This window comes from Triticum aestivum, chromosome 6B (assembly GCF_018294505.1).
Source record: "Triticum aestivum cultivar Chinese Spring chromosome 6B, IWGSC CS RefSeq v2.1, whole genome shotgun sequence".
Lineage (NCBI taxonomy): Eukaryota > Viridiplantae > Streptophyta > Magnoliopsida > Poales > Poaceae > Triticum > Triticum aestivum.
This window is the reverse complement of record NC_057810.1, coordinates 225449918-225465263: the sequence shown is the minus strand read 5'-3', so window position 1 is coordinate 225465263 and position 15346 is coordinate 225449918.

Sequence of the window (15346 nt, the reverse complement as noted above, 5' to 3'; positions counted from 1 at the left end):
TGTTTGACCAAAACTTTGAAAATTAATAACAAATTCATACGAAGTCAGAAAAATGCAAATAAGATATCAAAATGTTCAGAAAACATCACCTATACGCGCATGTCATTTATGTACCTCATGTACATGTGCATTTATTTGCATTCACCCTAATTTTTTTTAATGTTATAAACCCTAAAAAGCTTTAAAGAGTGCTTTTGTCATGAACGTAAATGACATGTGCATATAGGTGTTCTTTTTATGAGCATTTTGAAATCTTATTTTGCATTCTTCTAAGTTCATATGAATTTTTTATGAATTTTCAAAGTTTTGGTCAACCAACTTTGACCAGATGGAAGGGCATTCCTGTGACTTAAAATACTTTTTAGGGGCAAATTTGAGCACATCAAAAAGTTAGGGGTAAATTTGAGTAGTGGGTTCGAGTTAGGGGCACAAATGTGAATGTCCCTAGTAAATAATAGCCTCACCCCTTCGCTGAGGAACGATCTACAGTTGGAAGGGACGAGACCCTGCGGTTACTACGCTCTTATCTCCTCCTCGCCAGTTCCCCTCCCCCCGAAGAGAAGGCAGTTCGTCGCTGCTCCCATGGATTCGCCAGGCGGTTCTCCTCCTCGTCGGGGCTGGGAGACCTTGGACAATGATCCTCTGGGAGAAATCGCACGCCGCTCCGACGTCCTCACCGCCGCAAGTCTCGGTGCTTCCTGCACCAACTTTTTCAAGACGCTGCTTAAACAGGCTTGGGAAAAGGCCATGCTTGTTGGTCCTCCATGCATCCTCGAGGAGAAGGTTCTTCTATGGGACTATCCTTCGAACAGTCCACCGCTCCCTGGCCATGGTTGCACGTTGACTCCGCTACAGTTGCCGATGTTGAGAGGTAGTCGGATTTTGTTCGATGAGCAGGTCAGTAATGGAGTTTGATCATGTAGTACTTAGTTATTCCATTTCCATCCCGTAATTTCTCCGCTGCCCACCGTCTTATATATAGGTCTGGGTCGGTGCCAACAAAGATTGGCTTGCATACCTCCAGCCGGATACCACCATCATTTTGCACAACATCCACAGCAGTGCGGCCATTCCGGTAGACCCCTTCTCCACCATTGCGATCGGCCTTCCGGACTGGCTAGGCTTGAATACGTATGATGATGCCTACATGAGATTGAAGAAGATAGCAATTGCAGACCCGCCGACAAAGCAACGCGTCTACGACGATTACTCTCTCATCGCGGTGTTCGATATAAGGATTGCCATCAATGCAAGACGTAGTAACGGCAGAGGCTGGCGCATGTTGGCGATGGCAGATTTGTACCCCTACACGTTCGAAGACGCCGTGCGCCATCTACGCCGCATCTTCGCAGTGACAAGCCAGGGGACTTGTTTCATCTGGTTGCCATCCTACGGTACGGGAGATTACAAATGGAATGCACAAACCATCATTTGCATCCCTAATGGTACTCCATTATTTTGCAGGGACCAGTCATCCCCCGATCAAAATAAGATCGCCGATCCTGGATGTGCATTTGCATCCGCGATTCGGTCTAACCTGGAACCTTGTAGCTGACTTTGGCATATTGGGATCAACTATCTTAGCAGTCGTTACCCATGGTACCACTAATGTGCAACATGGTCACACAATCTACCACGATCGGACCGTCACCATCTACCCAGGTATTCCATTTTTTAACCCTCTCGCCTTCTCTTTCATTGTTGTACTAGTAGTATACTTAGTAGTACTAGTAGGAGTACTTTTTACCTTGGAGGACGCGCATAGCTAGCTAGGCCCTTGAAGACTTGAACCCACTAGCTGCCACCATTTTTGTTTTTCCATGTCTTACTATCTCATCCATGTAGCCAAGAATGGCTATATATAATAAGCCGGTTATTTTACTTCCTCTATACCGGAGTAGTACTATTTGCTGCACAGTATTACTGACCGCCATATTTGGGCACAACATTATTATGCATGGACCTTGACTATGTACGTCACCATGTGTCCATATCTGGGATGCCGCGTGTACCTAATGAACGATGCCGAGTTCGACCCCCGTGATGCTACGTGGGTGCCGAGGAACACTCTTGGAGAGTACTCGCTTTTCATCGGGGACAGCTACCCCATTTTGAAGCGGATGCCACCTTCCGTGCACGACATGGAAGGCCTGTCATTCATGAAGCATGGTTGTGTCTTAATTGTGCACCACCGGATGAGCGACATGCTGGGACACGCTATCCCTGATTTATGCGCTTCAGCTTGGATGAGTCTCCATCGTGTGGAACCGGACTAGAAAGCTGTGACAATGATTCCTGTTGCCTACCGCTACGGATCATACCATCCATGAAGAACACCTAGGACTGGAACCTGGAGGAGGACATGCATGTAGCCCATCTATAACGTGTAAGTGGAGTACGGTAATTGTGAACGGTAGCGCTTTGAATATATGTAGACTAGTCATGCACAAATTTATCACATGAATTGGAGATGAACTTGTGTGGCATACTAGCATTTGTCCTTTAGAATTTATTACTAGTAAATGTGTTATGTGTACGTGCAACTTGTGTGGTTGTTGCACGGGCTCCAACACGCTCTTTGAGAAAAAAAAAGGTGGCACAGCTTTGGATATACGTGACGTGGTGGCATCATATAGTAGCATCGTTCGCTATAGTTGTAGTACACTCCTACTAGGACGACAACTCCTATAAAACCTTGCGCTTGGCTCTTTGCCTCTTCGGGAGGTTCAACAGTTCGTACTCGTGTGAACCTTGCAGTTGGCTCTTCGCCTCTTCGGAAGGTCCAACAATGATGATACTACAGTACAATATGCTTCTGGCAATCTGACACTGATTGAACTATTGCATGTCCACCGCGAGGGCGAGGGCGGGGGCGAGGGAGAGGGAGGGAGAGGGAGAGGGCGCTGTAGTCAAAACCCTCCCGTCCTGCGAACCACCGCGCGCGTGGGCGAGGGAGAGGCGTAGTAAGCAAGCTTCTCCTCGTTCGGCGAGTTGACGGGACACATCAAAGGAGTACTAGTACTAGTAGTAGTCCATACTGCATCCTTTCTGATTAATATGGCTTAATTTGAAACGAGAAAATACACTGGCGGTCAACGTATGTAACAATACGCTCTTTACGGTCACTATATATAGTTTTGCGGCGATTATATGATCACTAGCTCATCATAGAGCACCATATTGCACCCTACTGACCGGACACATAGTCGACGTGGCACTTTGTTGACTGGTTAAATTGTCACCTGGTTTCTGGGTCCCACCTGTCAGTTGGCAGAGCAAAGAAATCAGTTAAACAAAACTTTACGCAGGCGCAACACGAGTCTAACCCTTGCGTGCGAACTGCCCTGGCTGTGTATGTGAGTGCATGCACGTGTCCTCCCTCGGTCTTCCAACAAAGAGTGTACATCGGCTACAAAACAAAGAGTGTGGTACATAATGTACATCTACACTTCCAATGCATTTAGCCTTTAATCTAAATCGATATTGATTGACTAATGCACCAACTTGTGCTGTAGGTATAGGCTACATGTATATCCTTAATTACAGAATGCAACGGCCTTCATTTAATCTTCTTATCTCAATGGTCGCATGCACACATAAGTCTGCTACTTTTGGGCGTTAATTATGCCATGGTCAATGTGTAAATCTCTAAATGTACAATCTTTCACGGACGTAGGGAGTAGGTTGAGCACTTGAGCGTGAGCTGTGTGTGTTGGATCGTGTGCTGTGTGCCACATGGGTGCGTGAGTGTTGCGTGCGTCCATGTGTACGTGTGAGTGTTGCATGTTGCATGCATGCATGCATGCATGGGGCTTACTCCCTGCCACTGACATGTTCATATTTCAAGCTTCCTCTGTTCCCTCCATATAGTGATACTCCCTCTGTTCCCAAATAGTACGGAGTAAAAGCCTCCCTCTGTTCCCTAAGACAGAGTATTTGTCTTTCTACAGATTTCAACAAGTGACTAGGTACGGAGCAAAATGAGTGAAGTGAGCATAGAGGCATAGGGATACTGTAGAAAGGAAGTCCTCGCAATCCATTATTCCCCATCTCGGTCAGAGAGAACTATTCAACTAGTCTTCACAGTGAAGTGACAATACACGCTACAGCAGATGGGACACGTAATTAATAAGCTGAACCAGCATGTTGTTGTTACTAAATCAGCCTTACCCAGTACTGCCATCATGTTTGCCAATAGAGCACGCTTCCGCAAATACGCCTACGCACCTCTGTCCTCGATTAACTGACATATGGGCCCTCTTGTGGTAGACCCACATGTCTTCGGTGTAACTATTTACACTCCGAAGGACGGTATATCCTGGTAGTAGTACTAGTAGAATTGAGATTTAATGCACTTTCTTCCCCGTCTTCCACTCTTCTTCCTCCTCTCTTCTTCCTCCTCCTCTCTTCCCCATCGTCGGCCGCACACCATTTACCCCCGCTCACTACTCGCCCGCCCGCGCCATCTTCCTTGGTAGCTCGCGCGTACCATATCCCCCCGCTCACTGCTCGGCCACACGAGGAGAAGCTTCTTCGCTTGCCCGCCCGAATCCACTTCCCCGCTGGCTCGCAGGCACCAAAAACCCCAATGGCAGAACCGACTGACACGCAGAGCTGCGATTGGAATTCCCTCCCCGATGTTCTCTTGGAGCAGATCTGTAGTCGTATGGACCTACTCAGCACCGTCCGTTTGGCCGCATGCTCGGTGTCTTTGTACCGTCTACTCATCTGCAACCGGCCGGCTCTTTTCAAGACACCATGCTTGCTGATGCCCGATCCTCACAGGTGGCCCAGACACCGACTTGACGATCCTACGGAGGTTGCCGTGGTGCCCCTCGATATGCTACCACTACCCATCCACCTGTCCTTCATGCGCGACCACTACTGGGCGGGCATGAAGGCCAACTGGATCGTCCTCATCCACCACACCGGTAGTCCATGACGTCTCATGGATATCTACACTCAGCGAGAGATCACCCTTCCATCGTTGGATACCGCCGACATCGAGCCTCGCGGCCCGCCGGACACTCCTGCCTACTACGCATGAGACGCGTCAAGCTTTTGGCTCGACCTCTATTTATAGAAAGTTGTAATCTGTGAAGTGCCCACACCATCAGAAGAATACATGGATTACAAGCTCATTGCCTTGTTCAACATGGGATTAGTCTATCTGGAATCCGGTCGCCATACATGGTTATGGCTCATCATCAATCCTGTTGAGGCAACATTTCTGTCTGATGTTATAGTGCATGATGGCATCGTTTACGCGGTCGACGCACAGATTGGCTGCCTATACTGGTGGAATCTATCGTCGTGTAATTGTTCTACCTCATCTCATCTTTACCTTATGAATACAACTGCCTAATCATTTGTTACAAATTTAGAATGCATAGCATGTCTATAACCACATCATTGCTATGTGTTCCTCTCATTTCCTATATTTTTATGACCACACATGTTATTGTTAGAGTTGATATGAGAACAATTGGCATCTAATGATTGTTAGAATACATATTATGAGCATAACATCATGATTGCTATATGTTACTCTCGGTTACAAGATTTTTATAACAACGCATGTTATTGCTTAGAGTTGATATGAGAACAGTAGTAGTAAGTGTTATGGTAGAATACGAGTAGGCGCTGTCATAGCTGTTTTCCTCTCATTGTTACATGATGTTTGAACCATGACATGTTGCTAGAATATGAAAGCAATTGGCTTATTTTTTTTAACTTGGGGTATGATTATGACCACGGCATTGCAATTCTCTGTCTATGATATGTGTCACTGTTATAATAATCTTAATTCCACACATACTCTGAACATGATTGTTTATTTTTGTCCTTTTGGTCTCCAATTTGAATTGTTGCAGCAGACGCAAATGAGCTGGCCTTCATGATTCTAGGACCTGGAATCATACCAGCCGATGGGTGGTGGTTTATCGCTCGTTCAACTGACGGCGGTCATTTGATGCTCATTCACACGTACCAGATTGACCAAACCATTACATCAAACCACATGCAGTATAATGCGTGAGGCGTTCGTGACATTGATGGCTATGGCTGCTTCGTGTTCAAGAAAGATCCCAGCTCCGTTGGGCCAGGCGTATTCAATTGGAGGCGGGTTTACAGCCTCGGCAACCACTCCTTGTTCCTCGGGCTCAATTATCCGATCATCCAACCAATCATCGATCATATCACCGGTGATGATTACTGTGCTATGCAACTTCCATTCGCGAGGGGGGGCTGTGTTTATACATCATACCATGGGTTTCATGAATCACCATATCCAGAGATTTGTCGACACAGCTTGTTGCCAGGTAATCTTCAGTGTGTGAAAGGCATCAAGCTTCCATGCGATCGATGGCTTTTGCAAACCCGACATGCAGCAATGTGGTTCATGCCAACAACAAATATGCACAACTTGATTCGTGCTGATATCTAGACTGAGCCATGTATTCTGCTGCTGTAGCACGACCCTCTTTTGTTGGATATTATGTACCCTTGTTAGTTTGAAGCACTCCTCTGGTTTGAAGGATAGATACCTTCCTGGGATCAAGTGCATCCTAACTCACCTGCGTAGGATGTACTGATAATGATGATGGAGATGCTGTGCAGAAGCCATATATATATATATATATATATATATATATATATATATATCAGTTAGGCTTCAAGTGCGTACTTGTTAGTTAAACCTATGTATAAATTGTGACACTAAATACGACTAGTAAGTAGTACAGTAGCAGTACTAGTATACGTCGGTCAAATTATTCATCATGTACACACATTGAATTGACGTGACAACATGCTGCGCGTGAGGTGACACAAGAATCCCGGCGGCGTGTTCGGGTATTCTGGAATTCAGATTTGGAGTACCACTTATCTGTCGAAATCTTTCATCATTCACTTAAAACAGTCGATTGATCATACATTGAGTACCATATAACTAGAATTACCGATGAGTCGAAGAAGGATTGACCGGTGCTGCCGGCTGGCGTCAAATTCGATCCCACGGATCAGGAGCTGATCGAGCACCTTGAGGCCAAAGTGAGTGCTGACAGTGCGAAATTTCAGTCTCTCATCGATTTGTTCATACCAACCATCGACAGCGAGCACAACATATGCTACACCCAACCTGAGAAACTTCCAGGTAAGACACCGATCGACCGTCTACTTGCACAAATATATTCCTTTGTTTATAGCTCTATTTTTATTTTTAGACGCAGACCTGGTGAAGCAATTACAATTTGACAGTTAATAAAAAGTGAAACAAGTGACTGCAACATGCCAAAGATGTTATGAAAATGCCAACTACGTACACTAAAACCTGTATTCCACAATACTGCAGGTATCACACTGAGTGGCCTAAGGAAGCAATTCTTCCAGCGCAATTCCAAGGCGTTCAAAAGGGGCACGTGGACGCGTCGCAAGATACAGTCGGAGTGCAGCATGCACGCGATGTGGCACAAGACCGGCAATACCTTGCCGGTGATGGTCAACGGCCGGCAGACGGGCAGCTAAAAAGGTTCTGGTGCTGTACACCAACAAGAACCTCGACCAGCAGAGGACCAACTAGGTGATGCACCAGTACCACCTCGGGGACCTGGAGCAAGAGAAGGAGCGGGAACTGGTCCTCTGCAAGATTTTCTACCAGACGAGCACTAGGGCCAGGAGTAAAAAGATTATAAGTTAGTTAGGTATTGGTAGTTGTACTACCTTGTCGTCCGCAAGTTGGTATTGTTGTTAAGGATCTTTTGGTATGAACTTGCATTTGCTTCCAACCACCATGCCAAGGGTCGGCGTGGATATAAAGCTGAATCATTTGTTTCGAAACCAATTTTCAGGCACCTAATTTTTATTGGATGGGTAGCATAAGCACCCGCCATTCGAATTCCCAGTTCTCCATATTTTTCGAAACAAGTGCATGCACTTATTATCACGATAAAAAACAATATCCATGCTGCATCCCAGTTATCAGTCTGTACTTGCAGAATTCTCTCATTTATTGAGCACGTATATTGTTTTTTCAGGTCGAGCAAGTTTCAACTGGGCTGCAGACTGCCCAGGGTTGGTTTTGTTTTTAATAGGCCCAGCCCATGACGACAACGGGGCACAAAGATCCAGCAGGTATCTACTGGCCTCTAGCCCGCCAGCGTTAGTTATATTTTGTCTTACAACATCCGCAGGCAGTTTTTTTTACTGAATCAAACACACAGCCCAGTTCTATTTTCCTCTTGAAACGCATGTCCTACATCCGTTTTCTAATCTCTACCTATAGTTTTACTAGTTCATATACACGTATCATTATATTGAAAACACATGAAATTCCCTTTTCATATTTACATCCTTATTTTTGTTGCTTTTTCCCACCCAGCGCTGATCTTTTTACCACTGGTTTTCCCTTAAACCAACTCAATTGTCCCATGTCTTATTTGCTCACAAAAACAAAATGGTTTTTTTGGCAAATCAATAAGTTCTTAAAAAATGTTTATCATTTCGGGATTACAACAGTTCGGACTCCACCGAAATATGCAAAATAAGGTTGAACTTTTTGACCGTGGTCCTGGGCAGAAAATGGGCTGTAATAAATTACTTAAGAATTAGCAAATGGGCTGCAAATTATAAAAAATAGCAAATGGGCTTTATGTTGTCTGCCACAGATTTGGAGGCTGACTTGTGGGCCTACCAAGTTCATGCGTACACAAGGTTTCGCCAAAAAGAAACTTAGTCAACAATCGAGTCTACCAGCGTCACACCGTTAGATGTCAATCTAACGACAATCGTGCTTCTTCAGTCTCTGATCTTCCTGCCCTAGCCGCCCAAACCAGCGCCATTGGAACCGCCTGCTCCCGCCTCCCGTGGTCGGCAGTGCTGCCGAGCAGGCCTCACGGCCCCATCATACTCGCATCCCTATCCTGTCTATCCCTCTACTTACCCACACCTCCTGTTATTTTCCGGCAACGGCAGCCGAACCAGTCAACCCTCGTACTCCCCACCGCGTGGGCAGCCACTGCTGTGTCTTCCCCGGCTCCATGTCGTTCCCTTCGTAGGCCTCGCCGTCGTCCACCGCCCTGGTGCTCTCAGCGCGGCATGGTCAACGATGTCCATCCAACGGCCGTAGTGCTTCTTCAACCTCTGGTCTTCTTGCCCCAGCCGCCCAAAGCAGCGCCGGTCGTGCCGCATGATCCTGCCTCCCGTGGCTGGTTGTGCTGCTGCGGAGGCCTCACCGTCCCCATACTACTCCCACCGCTGGCCAGGCCATCTCTCCACTCACCCACTCCCCTTATTATTCTGCGGTGACGGCAGCCTCACACCGTAGCTGAACCAGTGAACCCTTGTGCTCCTCTCCGCGTGGGCATCCACTGCCATGTCTTCCCCGGCTCCGCGTCGTCCCCTTCCTAGGCCTCGCTGTCGTCCACCGCCATGGTGCTCTCGGCGCGGCGTGGTCAATGTGGTCAACAACCGACTTCCATCTGAAGAGTACTATACGTGGAGAGGCTGACACCTGGGTCCACGACAGCGACAAGGAAGTGCCTCCTTATTACGCGCAAAATAATTATTCCTCCACCTGACAGCAGGGACCCACCGGACGGGCCACCAGTATTTCGCGGAAAAAATGTTTCCCCCCTGACTGCTGGGACCCACCAGCGGGCCACTGTATTTCGTGAAAAAAATGTTTTCCCCTGACTGCTAGGACCCACCGAATGGACCACCGTATTTCATGAAAAAAACGTTCCCCCTGCTGTCAGCTCGAACCCACCGGAAGTGCCTCCTTATTACGCACAGAAAAATGAATACCCCCTACTAGCTGGGACCCACCATGGTGGGAGGCTGACTTGTGGGCATACTAAGTTGACGGGGACAGAGGGCTTTGTCAACTTAGTCAATATGAACGATTCTAGCTCCAGTGACCGTACGATGTCCATCCAACGGCCGTCGTGCTTCTTCAATCTCTGCTCTTCCTGCTCCAGCCGCTCAAACAAGCGCCGGCGGGACTGCCTTCTCCCTCCTCCCCGTGGACGGCTGTGCTGCCGCGCAGCCCTCACCGCCCCATGGTACTCCCATCGCTGGCCTAGACATCCCTCTACTCACCCACACCTACTGTTATTCTCCGGCGACGGCAGACAAACTAGTAAACCCTCGTACAGTCGTACTCCCCTCCGCGTGGGAAACAACTGCCGAGTCTTCCCTGCCTCAATGTCGTTCTCTTCCTAGGCCTCGCCGTCGTCCACTGCCCTGGTGCTCTCGGCGTGGCCTGGTCAACATGGTCAACAACCGACATGCATCTGAAGTGGACTGTACGTGGAGAGGCTGACAGTTGGGTCCATGGCCGCACACAAGGAAATGTCTCCTTATTACGCGCAAAATAATGATTCCTCCACCTGACATCGGGGACCCACCAAAAGGGCCTCTGTATTTCGTGAAAAAAACGTTACCGCCGCTGACAGCTCGGACCCACCAGCTATATCTTCGCAGTCAAGGAAGTGCCTCCTTATTACGCACAAAAAAAATGAATACTCCCCATGTTAGATGGGACCCAGTATAGTGGCAGGCTGACTTGTGGGCCTAGTAAGTTGACGGGGACGGAGGGCTTTGTCAACTTAGTCAATATGCACGATTCTAGCTCTAGTGACCTTACGATGTCCATCCAACGGTCGTGGTGCTTCTTCAACCTCTGGTCTTCTTGCTCCAGCCGCCCAAACCAGCGCCGGTCATGCCTCGTGCTCCTACCTCCCGTGGCCGTCTGCGATGCGGCGGAGGCATCACCGCCCCCTACTACTCTTACCGCTGGCCAGGCTATCCCTCTACTCACCCACACGCCCTGTTATTCTTCGGCGACGGCAGCCTCACACCACAGCGAACCAGTGAACCCTCGTACTCCTGTACGTGTGGGCATCCACTGCCGCGTCTTCCCCAGCTCCACGTCGTCCCCTTCCTAGGCCTCGCCTTTGTCCATCGCCCTGGTGCTCTCGGCGTGGTGTGGTCAACGTGGTCAAGGAACGACTTCCATCGGACGTGGACTGTACATGGAGAGGCTGACAGCTGGGTCCACGGCCGCAGCAAGGAAGTGCCTCCTTACTACGTGCAAAATAATTATTCCTCCACCTGACAGCGGGGACCCACCGGACGGGCCACCGTATTTGCGAAAAAAAATCCCCTTGACTGCAGGGACCCACCAGCTACATCTTCGCACGCAAGGAAGTGCGTCCGGGCAAAAAAACGATTCGCCCCCCTGACTACTGGGACCCACCAGCTACATCTTCGCACGCAAGGAAGTGCGTCCGTGCAAAAAAAACCGATTCGCCCCTCTAACTGCTCCACCAGCTACATTTTCGCACACAAGGAAGTGCCTGACAGTCGGGACCCACCTGGTCGAAGAGTATGTAGCATTGTCATTCTGGTCGCGAACGTGTACGTACATACTAGTCGTTGTAGAGGCGCGCACCTGTCGTAGTAGAGGCGCGCACTTAGCATGTACACGTACGTACAGCGGCCAAGGTGCAAGAAAGAAAATACGGCCACGTATGTGTACATACGGGCGGGGTCTCGAACACCTACTCGCGCATATGTACGGCGAGGGCTCGTGTACATGGCTGGGTCGGAACGAAGAAACAACATCGTCGTCGTGTTCATGGGGAGCCAACCAGCTGGGTCGGAACGGAATGCGTGCTCATGTTCATCGGAAGGCTTGGACGGAACAGGCGATGGAAATGAGGCCTGTCATACTACACAACGGAGGAAACAGACCTCCTACGTTCGGAACGGGGTCCTGTTGATCGGGAGGGGTGTGGCGTACCGCAAAATGGAGGAAACGGACCTCCTACGGTTGAAACGGGGGTCCTGTTGATCGGGAGGGGTGTGGCGTACCACAAAACGGAGGAAACGGACCTCCTACGGTCAAAACGGGGGTCCTGTTGATCGAGAGGGGTGTGGCGTACCGCAAAATGGAGGAAACGGACCTCCTACGGTCGAAACGGGGGTCCTGTTCATCGGGAGGGGTGTGGCGTACCGCAAAACGGGACTCCACAAGATACTGTTCATCTCCACCGTCGACCTCCTCCAGCCTCCACGGGCTACCGTCGACCTCCTCCAGCCTCCACGGGCTCCTGTTCATCCAGCCTCCACCGCGCGCTACTCCACCGGCTACTGTTCAACCACCCCTCCACCGTCTACTGTTCATCCACCCCTCCACTGTCTACTATTCATCCAGCCCTCCACACCACGGGGTCCTGTTCAACCAACCCTCCACGGCCACCCCTCCACCGTCTACTGTTCATCCAGCCCTCCACACCACGGGGTCCTGTTCATCCAGAGGCAACGCCACCGCTCACTGTTCATCCAACCCCCACCCCCCCGCAACGCTCACTGTTCATCCAATCGATCGGCTTTAGTTAGCAGCAGCAGCGAAGGAATCGCTCCATCGGGTTCAGTTAACAGCCATCGATCGATTGCTCGGGTTTAGTAATGCGTAGCCTGCAGTGCAATCGCTCGGGTTCAGTTAGAGCCCAATGCCTCGCTCGGGTTTAGTTAGAGCCAACGCCTCGCACACACGCGCATACATGTACGAGAGAAACGCGCATCGCTTGGCCCCCGGCCTCCCACCGTAACCGACAACTCCCCGAAATTTTCCTCCCCTCGCTTCTACCATGGTTTTTTCCATCATGGACGGCCCAAAGAATGTCATGCAGCTGCGTCTCCGGCCCGCCCAGGACGAAAAGCCCATTTTCTGTCATGATTTTTTGTCATAGAAGTAGGAGCCCACCACATCTATGATGATACCGGGTTTTGTCACAATTTTCATCATAGAAGTGTCATATGTATGACAGAAATTTTTTTCGTTCGGCCCAAAATGTCACGGATCTGTCTTTTTTTTGTAGTGTGTGGATCCTTGATCCAGCACATGGCACCAAATACTCTGAAGTAGCTTACATTTGGCTTCTTACCAGTTAGGAGCTCATAGGATGTTTTGTTCAGAAGCTTGTGAAGATAAACTCGGTTGATGATGTGGCAAGCAATGTCAATGGCTTCAGGCTAGAACTTTCGTGGAGTCTTGTACTCATCAAGCATCGTTCGGGCCATCTCAATGAGAGTTCTATTCTTGCGCTCGGTGATGCCATTCTGCTGAGGTGTATAAGGAGCTGAGAACTCATGTGTGTTGCCAAGAGTATCCAGATAGAGGTCGAGACCAGTGTTCTTGAACTCAGTGCCATTGTCGCTTCTGATGTGCTTGATCTTGACGCCATAGTTCGTCATGGCACGATTGGCAAATCGTCTGAAGACATCCTGCACTTCAGTCTTATAGAGAATTATGTGCACCCAAGTATATCTAGAGTAATCATCAACAATTACGAAGCCATAGAGGCAAGCAGTAGCATTGAGAGTAGAGTAGTGAGTAGGGCCGAATAGATCCATGTGAAGCAGCTCGAAGGGTCGAGATGTAGTCATGATTGTCTTCGAGGGATGCTTGGCCCTAGTCATCTTTCCGGCTTCACAGGAGCCACATAGATGATCCTTCTTGTACTTGACGCCTTCGATGCCCACTACATGCTTCTTCTTCGTGAGAGTGTGCAAATTCTTCATGCCAGCATGCCCTAGACTTCGATGCCAGAGCCAGCATTCCGAAGCCTTTGCTAGAAGACATACGACCATTTGTGGTCCTGCTAAGAAATCTACCATATAGAGATCGTCTTTCTGATATCCTTCAAAGACTAGAGACTTGTCAGATTCCATTAGTACAAGGCATCGATATTTTCCAAATAGCACAATCATGTTCAAGTCACAAAGCATTGAGACAGACATTAAGTTGAAACCAAGGGATTGAACAAGCATCACTTTATCCATGTGCTGATCCCTTGATATTGCAACTCTGCCTAGACCCAATACTTTGCTTTTACCAGTATCAGCAAATGCGATGTGACATTTGTCTGATGGACGTAGCGTTGAATCCATCAGAAGACTTCAATCGCCCTTCATGTGGTTCGTGCATCCACTGTCCATAATCCATTCTGAAGTACGAGGTGTTGTAGCCTACAGTGCAGTTTGGGGATAGGCTTCACCAAGCGAGTTGTGAAGCATAAACATTTGACGAACAAGTGGAACATGAAAATTCAGATCTTGGTTAGGATAAATAGGGTGAGTATCAAGGAATCCTGGAACGAAGTACATAGTAAGACCATTGGGGCATTTTATCTTGCACCCCACAAGATGTTTAAGGTCCCCAGCATTAGTTTTGGACGCCTTTGATTTCCGGCTGGAGACCTTACCCTGGAAAAGAGAGTTAAGTTTTCTTAACCACCCACATTTTCAGGGGTGGCTTAGAAGCAATGAGTCTAAGTGCAGCATCTAATAATTTTGGCTTTGGATCCCTAGTAAATAGCCTTGCAGGAGGTGAATAATACTCATAGGAATAAGCAGAAAAATTCTTTGTTCTACGAACATAGCGGTTTGAAGAAATACGCTCATATTCATGGGTCTGAGTATGATTTCCCTGTAAAACATTGACGTTAGGGTGACTCAGATGAGTCCTTGGTCTGTATGAAGCCATTGGACCATATGAAGCCTTTGGTATGGTGTTTGTCTTCTTCACGGGTGGTGTCATGATGACATTCACAGGAAGATTCTCAAGACAACTTCTGGGAACCCATATCTTCTTCAAAGGTGGTCCATTCCTGCAGTTAGTACCAATATACCTGGCAAACACTTCTCCATTCTGGTTCTTGAACAGTTTCTAGTTTGCATCAAAGGATTCATCAATGATACTAGGGTTAGCACAAGTGAAACCAGATAAGGTGGATGGATCAACTGGAGGTTCCTTTGCAGCAACCCATGTGGTTTTGGGGTACTGCTCAGGCATCCAGTATGACCCATCAACATTCATTTTCCTCTCGAACCCAACACCCTCTTTCCTAGGGTTTCGGTTCAGAATCTGCTTTTTGAGGACATCACACAGTATCTGATGCCCTTTGAGACTTTTGTACATCCCTGTCTCAAGCGGTGTCTTCAACCTGGCATTCTCATTAGCAATAGCAGTGGTATCCTCAGCAGAGGGGTTAGTTACCACATCAGCAGTTGAAGATATTGCAACAGCAGCAGAAGTAGAACATTCAGCAACAGAAGCAGTGTTATCACGCTCAATGCATTTTAGGCATGGTGGTTCAAATCCTTCCTGAGCGGGACTGATCTGTTGGGCGTGAAGTGACTCATTTTCCTTTTGAAGATCTTCATGATCCGATCTCAATTTCTCAAGTTCCTGCTTCCTTTGAAGATAATCATATGAAAGCTTTTCATGAGAAGTTGTGAGCGATTCATGTCGACCTTCAAGTTCCTGGTACTTAATATGAAG